The 15,609-nt window shown below is 39.4% G+C and overlaps 1 long non-coding RNA gene across 2 annotated transcripts in view; it reads left to right on the forward strand.

The window, feature by feature from the left end:
- LOC102546397 (uncharacterized) overlaps positions 1-12,104 on the forward strand; it is a 24,855-nt gene extending 12,751 nt beyond the window's left edge. Inside the window, exons 2-6 of one of the 2 annotated variants that reach the window (XR_005497610.2) lie at positions 2,356-2,443; positions 6,517-6,577; positions 6,979-7,050; positions 9,241-9,395; positions 11,461-12,104. This is a non-coding gene — a long non-coding RNA (uncharacterized LOC102546397). Of the gene's footprint in view, positions 1-2,355; positions 2,444-6,516; positions 6,578-6,978; positions 7,051-9,237; positions 9,396-11,460 lie in introns of both variants that reach the window. The other variant, XR_362172.5, reaches the window with a different exon arrangement.
- Positions 12,105-15,609: the final 3,505 nt, after the last annotated feature.

Here is a 15,609-nt window from a genome sequence, read left to right on the forward strand (position 1 = left end):
AAAAGCTGGTCCAGCGACAGTCCCAAAGTGGGATCCAGCTTGAGGGGAGTCCCCAAGGTCTGACACCATTACTAAGGCTGTGGAGTGCTGACAAGAAAGGGACCTATCATGACTGCCCTCTGAAAGACCCAGCAAGAACTGAGAAATGCAGATATTTTCACTCAACCAATGGACAGAAGCTGCTGACCACTGTGGTTGAATTAGGGAAAAACTGGAGAAAGGTGAGGAGGAGGACCACCCCGTAGGAGGACCAGCAGTTCTGAACTCTCGAGAGACCCCTGAGATCGCTCATATACTGGACCACCAACCAGGCATCATATGCCAGCTGGTATGAGGCCCTCAACACATATACAGCAGAGGACTGCCAGGGTCTGTTTATGTGAGTCCATAGATGTGTAAGCCCTAGACTTAAAGGTGTTCTCATGTTCTTTGTACTCTTCTGAAGCCTTGAACATCTAGAAATGACTCATTCCTTTAATCAGTTGCTCATTGAATATGAATGTGACACAGACCTCATTATGAACTGTCTGACCTCACTGGGCCTCTGTGTGTGTGGTCATTGGCCAGTCACTGTCTCAACAAGAACTACAATATCTTTTTTTTTGAGACAGCTCTACATAGCTCCCTGGATGGCCTTGAACTCACTGTGTAGACCAGGCTGGCCTCAGACTCAGAGAGATCTGTATGAATCTGCCTCTCAAGTGCTAAGATTAAACGTATGCACCTCCATGCTGTGTAAGAACGAGAACATCATGAGTGGTCTTTCCTATGGCTGTATGTAAGTACATCTGAGTGCAGGACACTGTAGGAAATGCTCTAAACCCGTCTTGTTCTCATTACCAACCGCAAGCTCATCTTCCCCGCTAATGAAGCAACTTTAACGTTTGCGCGCATTAGCCCGGAGGCCAAACATGTCGCCTGCCGCTGAGTTTCACATTACTCAAAGGCTCTTTTCTATTTCAAACAATGCTGCAATCAAACTGTATCCGCTAAGTGTTTACAGCCCGCTAAGGCTCTGTTATTTTCAGGAACACATTGCTGGAGAAAAACAAGTTCTCTGTAAGGGTTCTGAAAACAACATGGGTCTTGAAGCTTCTGGGGTCTCTTGGGAGGGGCCGTGTGGTTTGTCCCTTGCAAAGGTGTGAAGGTAAGAATTGCCGAGGTCTCCTGTCTGCTCCACAAAACACTTGACCTTCGCTACCTCGGTAGTGGAGCCGCGTTTCATCCTCAAAATAATTTGTATTTATCTCATTGCTAGCGAATGTGTGGGAACTTTTTCTACGTGTTGGCTGATTTATTTGTACATTTGTTACCCGTCGCCTTGGTCATTTATTTCTCTTATAAAGGTCCGTCTCGCGTCCATACGTTTCATCAATGCACTGTCGTTAACCCTTAGTTATACATAGCTTACATATTTACCAGTTCGTTAAATGGAGTTTGGTTAACTCTCATGTATTCTCAAGTGCTGCCCTGAGAGCACAACCAAGTCCATTCTCAGCCTGGGTTATGGCTTCGGTTTGATTTTCCTCATTAAAATGCTTGGCAGGATATATAATCCCCAAAGATGTATGTTAAACTCAGAGAGAAACTGTGTTATTTAGAGATGGGACTTCAGGAAAGGCATTTAGATGCTGAAAGAGACCATAAGGGCAGGGAGCGGGCGGGGGACAGAGGGGGGAGCTAATCCAACAGGTGCTAAGGCTATAGAAAAACCATCTAAGATAGACCTGGGCTTGGAGATTTAATGCCTCTCTCAATCTGTTTTCATGCACTACTTGTCTTAGGATATCACACATTCCAATTAGTAAGAAAGCGCTCCTTGAAAATTTGCTTCTCCGACCTTGAACCCTCAAGCCTTCTTAATCACCAACCCAACATTTCCACTGTTGTCTGTTGGCATTCAAATACTGCAATAAAAATGGTCTAAGGCAGTTAGATGAACATTTATCAATAATTCATGTTGCTTTTATGATCTTACTATTAGTATTTAACTGAAAAGTCGATATGGGGTTAATTTTGATAAATATGAATAAGGACGCAATAAATCCGATCCTTTCCCAGATGGATTTTCAGTTTGAACGTTCCAAAGGCCATCCATCCTCAGGTCACTGTTATGGCCTTTCAATTCTGTTCTATGAAAAAATAAAGTTCTATTCAAGGCTGAGTACAAGAGAAAAGACACCTCGACGGGGAGCTGGGCGTAAGAGGAAGATCCCTCAGCAGGGTCTGCATGTGCAATGTTTCTAAAACTCTGAGCATTAGGCGATGCCGATATAATTACTAAAGGCTTAGATTAAAAAAATGAAATTAAACCATAAAATAAATTTACAGGCTTCCTTCTTATCTCCGCTCTAGTTTCCAGCTCTCAGTTTACTTGAAATGACTTTCATGAAGCAGAGAAAATTGATTGGGAAGAAAATTTGCCAGCGTTCAGCTTGAACAGGTAATTGAGTTTCTGACTTAAATCATATCTTATTAACTTCCTTGAAATATTAATCAAGAAAAGTTGAACATCAAAAAAAATCTTCTGGGATAAAGGAATTCCCATTGTCACTATTAGTAGCTACACAAATTTGAATTAATGGAAACATTTTAACTTTTTATTACAGAAAATGTTCACCATAATCACAAGTGTAAAGAATAACACAGTGTACCTACCAACCCGTTTCCGCGGTCCCGGTTAAACATCGAGCATAAAACATCACCATCAAAAAGAATGTCCTAAATTCTTCAACCTTTTCTCTACTGATGCCCATAAATCTTCAAGCTGTTTTATTTTCTCTCTAAAATGCTGATTAGGGAGGTTCCATAGGTCCCCAAAATAATACAGACCATTGTCATAGCCCCCCATTCCTAGGTTGTAATGAAAGACCTGTTGCTCAAGTCTCCACTCACTTTCTGTGAAGGACATAGAGAATTCAAGCTGGAGGTGACCTGAAAAACCTCCTTCCTGCTAGCTAGCTGTCAAGGTATCACGTTATTTTTTATGCCGCTGCGGCGGGCGGGGGGGAGGGAATCCATCAATGATGTTACCCAGTGATTAGCACTGAATGTTACAATATAGATCTCTGGGCAAGATGTCCCCATTGTTGCAATAGTGGTATGAAGGTTATAGGGCCAACCAAGCATTTTATGATTGGATATAAGGCCTGCTCCATAGAAGGAAATTCATTCCTGGTAAAGTAGACTTAGTAAGAGAGCCAATAGCTTAGGAGGTCCAAGGCTCTGGGGTTGGAGAAATATTACTGTTGTTCTGCTAAGCTGACATGCTGTCAAACTGCCTTCTAAACATTTATGGTCACATCCACAGAGTCATTTTTAAAATGCGTACATGGCTTGTGATTCAAAGAAAGTGCATGCACTAGATTCATTAACATTTTGTTTTTCAATTTCCTGAAAATACATCTTTGTTTATGATCAGTTTGCTGTGTTGAATTCTCTCAAAGAACTCTGTTATTTGTCACTTTATGAGATAAAGTAGACTGACGAGATTAAGGTTACTCTGTGTGTGTGTGTGCGTGTGTGTGTCTGTGTCTGTGTATGTCTATGTGTCTATGTCTGTGTATGTGTCTGTGTCTGTGTGCGTATGTGTATATGTGCGCCTGTGTCTGTGTCTCTCTGTGTGTAGATGTGTGTGTGTGCTTGTGTTTGTCTGTATGTGTATATGTGTATGTGTGTCTATATGTGTCTTTGTGTGTATGTGTCTGTGAGTGTGCCTGTCTGTATGTGTGTATGTGTATGTATGTCTATGTGTGTCTTTGTGTGTATATGTCTCTGTGTGTGTGTGTCTATGTGTATGTCTTAGTGTATGTGTCTGTGTGTCTGTGTGTTTATGTCTGTGTGTGCCTTTGTGTGTCTGTGTATATGTGTGTATATGTGTTTATGTATGTGTGGGTATGTGTCTCTGTCTGTGTCTGTGTGTATGTGTGAATGTGTGAGTATATGTATGTCTGTGTGTATGTCTGTGTGTGTCTCCATGTGTATGTGTTCTGTGTGTGTATATGTATCTATGTATGTGTGTATGTCTGTGTATGTGTGTATGTGTGTGTATATATGTGTGTTATATGTGTATGTATCTGTGTATCTCTTTGTGTGTATATGTGTATGTATGTATGTGTGTATGTGTGTATGTATATGTGTGTTATATGTGTATGTATCTGTGTATCTCTTTGTGTGTATATGTATATGTTTGTGTGTATAAACTGATCCTTGGTGGCTTTCTGTGTTTCCAAAATGAGAAGAATACTTCCACCGTCTACACTAGATAGTAATGGACACCACGAAGCACTAATTCAATGCTGGCAATTTCTAATTGCATCGTTTATTTTATATCCATGAGCTGAGGTACATAAAGAAGAGTGTGGCCCTATCAATTGCTTGGATTTGTAACATGCAGCTCACACAAGACTCCAGGAGAAATCTAAGCTCTTTCACATTTTTCATTCTTCTGATAAAAAAAAATACTTCCTTGTGTTCAAAAATTATCATGAATTCTGATTTATGGATATTTGGTATTTTAGGTGTGACAATTCCAATGTGCTCATCCTCTGCAATGGGATAACAGGAAACTCATGGTACCCTTTGGGACAGAACCTTTCTATCTGGTAAAAGATAAACAAGCTCCTTCTTGCACATTTCTTTTGGCAAGATCCAGGATTCGCTTCTTTCTCTAACATTCTGTTTTTCTTTGTTGAAAATGCCAACTCAAGGGCCTAATGAAATGACTCCATGGGCAAGGTGATTGCTGCCAGAAAACACAAGCCTGAAGACCTGAGTTCAACTCCCAGAAATCACACAGAGGCAGAGGACTAGCTTCCCAGAATTGTGCATTAACTTCCACATATGCCCTGCTATACCTGACTGAATTTCTATGTACCTGTCTGGGCACACATGTTAATGAACACTAAACCACACTTCAAAATGTTTTAAAGAAAATGGTGTTTTCGTTGAGAATTTATTAATAATTTATTGAGAATTACAGTGTGCTTTAATAAAATCCCCCCTCATTTTCTTCTCTACCCCAATCATTTCTCCCTCCCAAGTTCATGTTCTCTGTCCCTCTGTCTTTCTGTCTCTCTCTGTCCTGTGTGTGTCTTTATCTGGGTCCATTTAATGCTGCATGTTTGCGCAAGAGTATAGCATCATTGTGAATAGAGCCCCTACGAAGTGGGGGAAAGATGTTTACCAATTACACACCTAGCAGAAGGTTAATATCCAGTGCAAATTTCCAGTATGTATCTGTTTTCTCCCATGCTGAGACACTTCCCTTTCAGTGAGACTTTGTATTTATTTGCTTGTTCTAATCCCACACAGAGCACTGTCTAGTTACATAACTAACGAGTATATAGTTTTTATATATTATAGTTGTTAACAACAGCATTATGGTTATCTAGGAGTCTGTGGCTCTTTTATGAGGGTACAGCATACTAACAACGTGGATTCAAAACACTGAGTTTGATTAGAGCTACCTGGCATCTTTGATCTACAAGATTGACTCCAGAGACTGCGGAATGAGTTTCCTGTGCTCCTCTTCACGGGGTTGCTTTTTAAATTTTATTCTATAATGATGCAAAAACCAACCTCTAAGATCCCCAAAATACAATCTTCCAAAGAAAATAAATGTCAAAAGATTTCAAAAGTAGGGTGTCCCCTCCCTACCGCTCCCTGGCTGGTCATTCTCATGTCATTGCTTGGCTACTAAATGTCCTCGTCCCCATGACTAGACTGGCATTGGCATCCATTCACACCTTCGTCTTTTCTTCGAAAACTTTCATAGAAGTCTCTCATTGTATCCTACTGCAGGCATTGTCTGCTTCCTTGTGACTAAGGTCACCTATAGTTGCTATTCCTTTTAATGATAAAATTCAGTCTTATCCATAATAGATTCCCAGGAATGGTAATTCCTGGATCAAAGGATAAATGCTTTTGTAATTTTGCTAAATATTGGAGATTCTCTCTCCCTAGATTCATGCGATTTAGTTCTTAACATCACCATATAAATGTGTCTATTTACCCATAGCCTTTTAAGCCAAGTATGCTGTCAGACTGGATTTTTGCCCATCCGATGGAGAGAGCACTTCTAGCAGAACATTTAATTTGCATTTATCCTGTTATAAATGAGGCTAGGCATCATTTCAGATAGTTAGCAGCCATCTTTATTTCTATTTTTGTGGACTGTTCATATTGCTAGCATATTTTTTCACAGGTCGTTTTTTTTTCTATCTGTTTGTAGAAGCTTCTTAATATTTTGGGCAGTATTACACCCCATGTGTTATAAAATGCAAATATATTTTTTCAAGCTTTAAGTTAATGCTTTAATGAGTTTAACTGGCTAATAGAACTTCTTCAACTTATAGAACTAAATGTATTGTCTTAATTGATCATCTAGATATTTAGATAAATTAGGAAATTTTGCATTTTATGTCAGAGATTCATCCGTTTTCTTCTAATAGTAAATGTTATTAAAATATAACTCTTTCCTTCCATATTTTATTAATGTACATTTCTAATTTGTAGGAAAACTGCTGTGGTGTATGACAAAGGTACTGGAGAAATAGCATATAAGGGAAGGATGAAAGTAAGATTTTAATTTTCATTTTTTAAAATTCTCTCTCTCTCTCTCTCTCTCTTTCTGTGTGTGTGTGTGTGTGTGTGTGTGTGTGTGTGTGTGTGTGTGTGTGTAAGGTATCCAGGAATTTAAGGAGAAGAACTTGGACCTCTTGGAGTTGGTATGACAGGCAGTTGGGAGCCGCCCAATGAGGGCATTGGGAACAGAACAGGATCCTTTGCAAGAACAGTATGTGCTCTGAATGGCCAAATCATCTCTCCAGCACCCACGTCCAGATCCACAATTTTAAAGCTCTCTTGACTTTATCCACTTATGCCTTATGTTTTCCTATAGGAAGATGAAAATTCCTTGTTTTAATAATATCATAGTATGAGTTTGCATCATCGCTAATTTCACTATAAACTTTACAGCTAAACCAGGAATGGATGAACTTCTGTGGCTACAGGGCTACAGGGAATGGAAAAACAAGATACCCTACATAGGTAAGAATGTCTCATTATTTTTAAACGAAGTCCCACACTCTGTGCCAAATATCAGCACACTCTCGTTTTAGCTTTTGCCTGGAATTCTCTAATAGCACAATGACAAACTTAAGTCAAATTCTAACCACCGAAATGTCCTGGAGCAAACCTGATGGGAACATCACTAACTGTCCTTTTAGATGGGAGGTGGGTAGGATGGCCTCGATCCTGCAAGTTGGTGAAAGGCATGCACAGCAAAGCCAAAACTGATTTAGATGGAGAATCTTAGAGTTGTCACTATGTAAGCAGAGAAAGAACTTCTGTATGCAAGCTGAGAAAGTGACATCACTGAATGAAGGAAAATATTCACATATGTAGCAAGAAGTCAATGATATCATCTTATCAAGTCAGTATCAAGCTACTTTCTTTACAGTGACTTTCATATGTTTTACAGTCTGAGAGAGGCCAACCAAGTGCACAAGACATGTTTGTCCTCAATTGCACCTGGGCAGATATAAATCTTCACGGCAGAAGAGTTTAAGATTCACTATGGTGAAAGGCTAGAAGAATAGCTCAGTGGTTAAGAGCATTGGCTGTTTCTGTTGTAGACCCAGGCTTGATTCTCTGCATTCACAATCATCTGTAACTCCAGTTCTGGGGCATCCAATGATCTTTTACGGCCCCTACAAACAGCGAAAACATGTTGTGTGCTAATATGTGCACGTGAGACGCTCAAACAAACAATTGTTTTAATTCAACAGAATTTATAGAAGCCGAGATTTTATTATGCTGTTCTGTGTTCGTAATTTCGAAGACTGTTGAAAGGAGGGCGTGATTATGCACCTTAGACAAAAATAATGCACTCCCTTCTCCAAGCTGTCCTCTAATTCCCTGCGATGTGTGAATAGGTCGTGATGCATCGCAAAGAGTAATTACAGTTTCAGCCATGACTGTGGCTATTATAATTGTTAATTGGCTGATTTAGGACGGGGAGAAATAATCTTACATTATCCATGGGGCCTCATGTCAACACATGATCCTCACCGGTAAAGGGTGGAGACAGGAGAGTTCCTGCTAGTGTGGCTTTGAAGGCAGAAAGGAACCCAAATTGAGGGAATGTGGAAATTTCCTAAGAACTGAGAAAAAGCAAGGACATTCTTTACAGCCTTGGGAAAGATGATTGAACTGCTGGCAGCCCAGCAAGCACCACATTCAGAACTGTAAACCAATAAAGGTGTGTTGTTTAAGCCAGTACATTTGTGATTTGTTGCTATGGCAACCTAATACACCCTGGAACTCTTTTCATTATTTTTAAACATCCCACAGATACAGTGGGAAATAATTGTGTTAGATCAAGTTTTGAATTTGCATTGAGTCGAGCTGCTTTCTCTTTTATTAAAAGAGGTCCTAGAATCAAGGCAAGATGCTAGATTGACCAAGGCAAAATTAAGTGGCAGCTGGATATTTAAAAGCTCTTTCCTATTTAACAATTTCTGTAAAAAGCCTACCCTGTGAAGAACACGATTATCTCGTGTAGGCATGTGTGTGAGCATGTGCACACATACACATAAATGTTAGGTTTTATAGATTCCCAGTAATCCTTCTTTATCTCTTATTGTAGATGTTGGTGCACTGATTCTATCTTTAACCACGTTGGGCTACCAAGTTTACCTTTATTAAACCATGTGTTCACTCAATGGAGTCTCATCCAGTCTTAAATAGAGATGAAGTTATGTCATATACAGAAAAGTGGGTACAGCTCACAGTCACCTTATTGGTAGGGTTCAGCTAGCACAAATATACTGTTTTCTATCATTTGTGAATTGTAGGTTTTAAGTAAAAATCATGTTCATGTATATGATCTGAAAGGAAAAGTGAAACTCTCCAGATAAATGAAAAAGACTGATATGGGAAGACAGATTCAATGTCTATTTTATAAGTTCTATGCACATATCCTTATGGAACCCAGGACTATGTATTACACAATGAATGCATGGCAGCATTTTTATGTAAAGGTAAAACAGCATATCACTCATGATGTCCTTCATTGGTCCCTCAGATGTTGACTGAAACCTATGGTGTTCCAGGAATGTCTTCCTGGTTTAGGAAAGGCAGTCGTCTCCCACTTTCTCCTTAGACAGAGGATGAGATCATAAAATCGACTGTCTCCCTTGCTATTATTAATGGATATGCATCATGATTCTTCAGTAGCAGGGAGAAGCATTTGCAAGCCACTTCAAGGGCAACTGTGTGGAAGAGTTTCAGCACAATATTGATGTGGTCAAGACACTTGAGGTCATGTGCAGAGAATGGATCAGAGGATGGCAAGTCTGAATGTTTGGAGACTGGTTCTTAAGCCATGAGATGTAAGTAAATGAAAGATGCCTAGAATTGAGGCATCAGGGCTGAGCACAAACCAACTTAAGTGTCCAACAAAGGAGGAATGAATAAAGAAAAGGATACATTAATATATAGACATACACAATGGGAGGGCACTGCTTAGGGGTAGAACATTGAACTGCACACATATACACACGTTCACACACACACATTCACACATACACACACATGCACACACATACACATGCATGCACACACATGCACATACACATAGATGCATACACATACATATACATACACACTCATACACATACGGACACATGCACACATAAACACGCACATACACACACATGCACATGTACACACACATACACAGACATGCACACACATCCATGCACACATGGATATGTAACACACACTCAGACACATAAACACACAGACACAAACACACATACATATGTATGTGCACATGCTTGCATACACAGTGGGATTTTTCTCAGGCACAAAAGAACGTTACATTGTTTGCAAGAAAGAAAATACAACTGGAGGTAATCCTATACAAGGAAACAGACCAGCCTCAGAAAGACGACTACATTTTATCTCTCATTTGCAACTCCTAGATTTTATATAATGCATACAATCATGAATGTATATGAGACACCATACAGATATGACGGCTAGTAATGGTAAGTATTAAAAAAAGAAGAAAAGATGTGGTGAACTGGGCTCTGAATGAGTCAAGAGCACCAAGTTCTGAGAAAACAGTGAGCTGCAATAGTGGACTAAAGAACTCTGGCCAAAAGCATCAGAGAAAGAAAAAGGCAGGAAGCATAGGGGGAATAAAACTTGTGCAGATGAAAAACACAGACAAAAACATACGGACAGTGGAAGGATCCCATGGAGATTTATAAAGATGCAATGAGACAGACAGTAAGGCTAAGGCAGTGAGATTGCCCAGTGCTGGGAGAGCTGAAAGGGGAGGATGGTGTCACACAGAAACCCACAGAAAAGACTTTACATCTAGACACCTTGTGATGAAATTTAATAAGGACAAAAACAGAGAAGAGTCCTGAAGCTTCCAAAACAAGAACACACATATTAAAAAGAAACAAGAATCATGCTGTAAAGAATGAAACCATGGGGCAACAAGGTATTAGTTCTAATTGTCAGAAGGACAGTAGGACATTAACACTGTTTAACTACTAAATAAATAAGACTGAATCACATTAATCACTAATTTTAATGCCTTGAATCAAATCGGATGCTAAATGATGTCCTCGGTCTTAGAAAATTTTGACAAAAAGATCCCAGCGTTTTGAGGAGCCTCTCCTTCAAATCTGTATCAACCACTTGCTGCTCTTTACTCATCCCTGGTCTTGTCTGATAGAGTCACTGGATGCTGCTCTACGAGTCCTCAAAGGAAGCCACCACCCAGTTCCTCTATTGATAAACACCTACAGAGTTAACAATGCAAGAAGATGAATCCAAGCATAGATTAGAAAATGCTATCTTCTTTAAAAACGGTGATATGCAATTTTCATAAGGAACTAACTGTGGGGCATTAGAGGGATCAGAAGAAATGAGCAAGAATAAAAGCCACACACAGGGATATATCTACATGGAGCAAAGGCAGAGCAGTGGATTGATAGACCTTCTAGCTAATGCTGTAGGAATCTGAAGATGCCCGTGAAGGATAAATCTGGGGACAATATTCACCTTTCATGTAAACTAAATACAATCTTACCACAAAACTCAGCAATCACATTCTGACATTTACTTAAATGAGTTAAAAACTTGTATCTATACAAAAATCCAACACGTCAATGTTTATAACAATCTTATTCATTGCCCCAAATGGAAGCAACCATGAGGATACTTCTCTAGGTTTATGAGCAAATAAATTACATGCATCCATGAAATGATATATTATTCAATGATTAAAAAATAAATTAACAAGCCACAAAAGAAATCAATAATGTGTCTTGCTGAATGAAAGATCATAAGAAGAATTCAAATTCCCACAATCCCAAATATGACATTCTGTAAAAGCCAAAATTATGAACTGAGTTTTTGTTTTTTTTTAATTATCAGTTTCTACGTCTTGGTGGAGAGAGTAAGAAATGATGTGAGCAGGAAGTCTATAAATCTTTGGGTGGTGATTCTAAAACTGTAGGTAAGTGGCTATAGTATTTTATTTCTACAATGAGTATATGTGTGGTGCTTCTCCCACAAGCTCATATATCCAAATGTTTGGTCCCCAGTTGATGGAGCTGTTTGGGAAGGATTTGGAGGTGTGGACTTGTTGGCGGAGGTGTGTCACTGGGGCTGCGTTTTGGGATTTCAAAAGTACAAGCCAAGCCAAGTTTCTTTCACTGCTGCCTACTTGCAACATAGATGTAAGCTCTCAGATACTGTTCCAGTGTTTGTCTGCTGCTCTGCTCCCTGTCATGATGTCATGCATTAACCCATTAAAATTATAAGCAAGCCCTCAATTAAATGCTTTAGTTTTATTGGGTGCCCTGGTCATGGTGTCCCTTCACAGAACTATGAAAATATCTAAGACAGCATGTCATTTCACATGTATCAAAACCCACAAAATACACAGCACACAGAATAAATACCAATGCATGGCCATGATATAGTTAAAAGCAGTATCGATACTGGCTCATTAGTTTATGTTATGTTATATGTATGAGATATGTGATGGCTTGTGCGATAAAAATACACATGCACATCTGCAAATTGATTTGTGAAAAGCAGACATCATTTTCCATCTAGTCTCTTTTTTTCTAAGTGTATTTATTTTGGCGTGTGTGTGTGTGTGTGTGTGTGTGTGTGTGTGTGTGTTTGTGTGTGTGTTTGTGTGTGTACAGGCATTTGCATACCACAATACATTGAAATGTCAGAGAACAACTCTGTGGAGTTGATTCTCATGTTGTACCTTCGTATGGGTTCTGGGAGTTGAACTTGGGTTTCCAACCTTCCCTAGCAAGCATCTTTACAAACTGATCAACTTTGAATGACTATGTACATTTGGTGTTTTTTAGACAGATTCTCTCAATGAACCCAAAATGTGTTGATTTGGTTAGAATGCCCGGTCAAAGAACTTTAAGGATCCTTCTGTCTCTCCCCCTGGTGCAAGGATTATAGCCACTTACCTTAGTGCTGAGATTTTTTTACCTGGGTTCTGGTGATCTAAACTCAAGTCCTCAAGCTTGAATAGCAGGCACTTTACCCACTGAGCCTTCTGCCCGGCCCCTGGTTCATAACTGTTAATGACATGCGTTAACACAATTCGCTAGTGCAAGATACCAATGATAGAACGTGCTGGAGGAGGTATAGAGAGTTGGGCATATGGGACACCGTTGTCTGCTAAGGTTTTCTATAAATCTGAGGCTGTGCTTAAAAATAAATCTGCTGGTTGATTTTTGACTAAATTAAATAAGGAAGAGGTGAGAGGGCAAGACTTCAAAATATAATCTGACTGCATATTACAGCTGAATGAATGGTGATGGAGAAAGAAGAGAGCACAACCGTGAGCTACTTGATCACGCTAGTGGTGGCCATAGCCACCACTTTCACAATGGGGAATCCAAAAAACGAGTGATAAGTCTCTCTGGACCTTGCTACCCAGGATTCTCATAAAGAAAGAAAGAGCATAAATGCCCATTTTTGTTTTTGTAAAGAAGTTTAGTTAAAAAAAGATAATCTCGGGGCTGGGGATTTAGCTCAGTGGTAGAGCGCTTACCTAGGAAGCGCAAGGCCCTGGGTTCGGTCCCCAGCTCCGAAAAAAAGAACCAAAAAAAAAAAAAAAAAGATAATCTCACCATCATCCTGATTTCAAGTAATTAGAATTAACTTCACATTTTAAACTTTATTTCCTAAGAACAACTAGAAATTGCCATCAACCTAACAGCTAATAATCTGCACCCCTGGTACCTAAATTATGGCTTGGATATAATTGCGTTTTGCTCTAAAAAGAATCAGGGATCCTTGGAGAAATGACTGATTCAAATTTAGGGCAAGAAATGTACAAGCTGAGCATGAAATATTACATCAAAAGGAAAGAAGTTATCAAAATTTACTATAATTGTGTCAAAATGATTTAGGAGCCAAATAGACATGTCTAAAGATGGAGAGAAAAATCTGAGCTGTAACAATGAAGCTAATTCCAGTGGCTGGAGCCCCATCCAGTGCATGCAAATGCAGACATTCCGGCGGGTTTTTAGAAAGAGAAAGGAGAACAGCAACAAGAAAGGATAACCTGTTGTTTGAAGATGCCAAGGAACCACCTGTGTGTTTGAAAAACCCTGAGTGTCTTCACATTAACCAAGCACGGGTGCTGTCTTTGCCCTAAAAGCAAACAGCAGATGACAGGCTTGTATTTGTGGAAGAATTTCAGCTAGAATGAAAACAAGCTTCCATCGAATCAAAATGTCATCATCCTGAAAGCCACTATTGAGTTACTGGACCTAGGAACCGACCCTTGAAGGGGATGAGGGCAGAAACATACAGTACATCTCACGGTAGGGGGGAAAATCACTTCTGAGTAAACTTAACCCAAATAACACTTTAAAGTGGATACACAGGGAATTGCCTTTAATAACGTCCAAGGCAGAGAGTCTATAAAACGCAAGCCATGAAAATATCTGAGAATAGCCAAATGGCTCAATCAGCAAATCCAAATAAAAACACATAGGTACGAAACAGAAACTAGGGGTTACAAATAGGATGTTTTAAGAGAGTGGTAATATGACAATCATGGGGTTAATGGTGAGAATTATAAGTGGGGCGCCAGCTACATTTTTTTTTTCTGTGTGCTTTGAAATTGTTTCAAAGTTTGCATGGTTTTGGATCTGTGTTCACGTTACTAATACATAATGAAATCTCTGAGTGATTTATTAAAGTAAATCAATAACATTTCCCAATGGCTTTTTAAATATCTGCCTTCAGAGAGGGTGATGGGAAGATTAGAAAAGACAAGAATAGGAGCCAAACTTTTTAGGTTTATAGGCTTAATATTAGAACCATAAAAATATTTTACATGGTTATTAAGTAACATTCAATTGAAAAGCAATCATTAAAAACTCTACAAGTGAAACACACAAAACTAATTCTGCTTTCATTTGATGCATTATAAGTGAGGATATATACTCCAGATGGCTTTAAGACATAGTAATTTGATTTAATACTCTCAGGGGTATAGAATCTAAAACATCAATGTTTCTTATGAGCAGATATTTGATGATTATTAGGGTATTATCCTTCCAGTGCTTGTGGATGATAGAATAAGAAAGGAAAATTTGTCTTGTCACCAAGGACTGCGAATTTCAGGATAGGAGAAGTAAAAGAAGACTATAATTGTAGACATAATGAAAGTAAATAATTGTGAACTTGACCTAGAAATAATGGCACAAGTACACACTGTGGCTTTAAACATACAACATACACATCATGCATGTGCACATTCGCATATGCATATACACGTACACAGCATATATGCACTTGTATTCTAGCCCGAAAAATGCTCAAACTGAAGCACACATGTGCTTCCTGGTGATCGATCTCCTTTAGAAATGTTGGGTTCTAAATGGTACAGATCTGATCTTTTCATCTTAAGATCAGAAATCCAAAACCAGCTTTCCTGGGCTAGGCCCACAGAGTTGGCACGGCTAGCTGCTTCTAGGTAGAAAGAGAAACTCTCTCTGGTCTTTCTGTCTCTAGAACCAGCATAAACGGGACTATGCTCCAACCTTTCAGCTCCACAACATACTTGCAATTCACTTTGTATAAAAGTCCTCTTGACGATAGCCCAGCTGTATAGTGCACATGAATTTGGCTATCTCAGTTCTCTTTCCTGAGCCGCATCTGTGAAGTCTCCCTTGTATCACACTGGCACACAGATATGTCTAAGGGAAAAAAATCATTCAACAATTAGACCTGCCCTTTAGACCTGGTGGTGGTCAGTGTTCCATCACTTAGACAAAATACCTGAAACAAAGAATATTTTAAAAGGAGAGGTTGTGTAGGGGGTGGTTCTAATGTTTTGATCACAAATCTTATTGTGAACACCTAAGACTCTCTTCCCCAGTTGGTTCTTTATCGATCAATAAAGAAGCTAGCAGCCAATGAGCTGGGCAGAATAGGCAGGACTTCCAGTTTCCCCTGCAGGCAGGCTAGCAGACACAGGGGAGGAGAAGCGTATTTGCCATATTTGGGGTAAGGGGAGAGGAGTAGAAG

The sequence above is a fragment of the Rattus norvegicus genome, chromosome 20 (genome assembly GCF_036323735.1).
Source record: "Rattus norvegicus strain BN/NHsdMcwi chromosome 20, GRCr8, whole genome shotgun sequence".
NCBI lineage: Eukaryota > Metazoa > Chordata > Mammalia > Rodentia > Muridae > Rattus > Rattus norvegicus.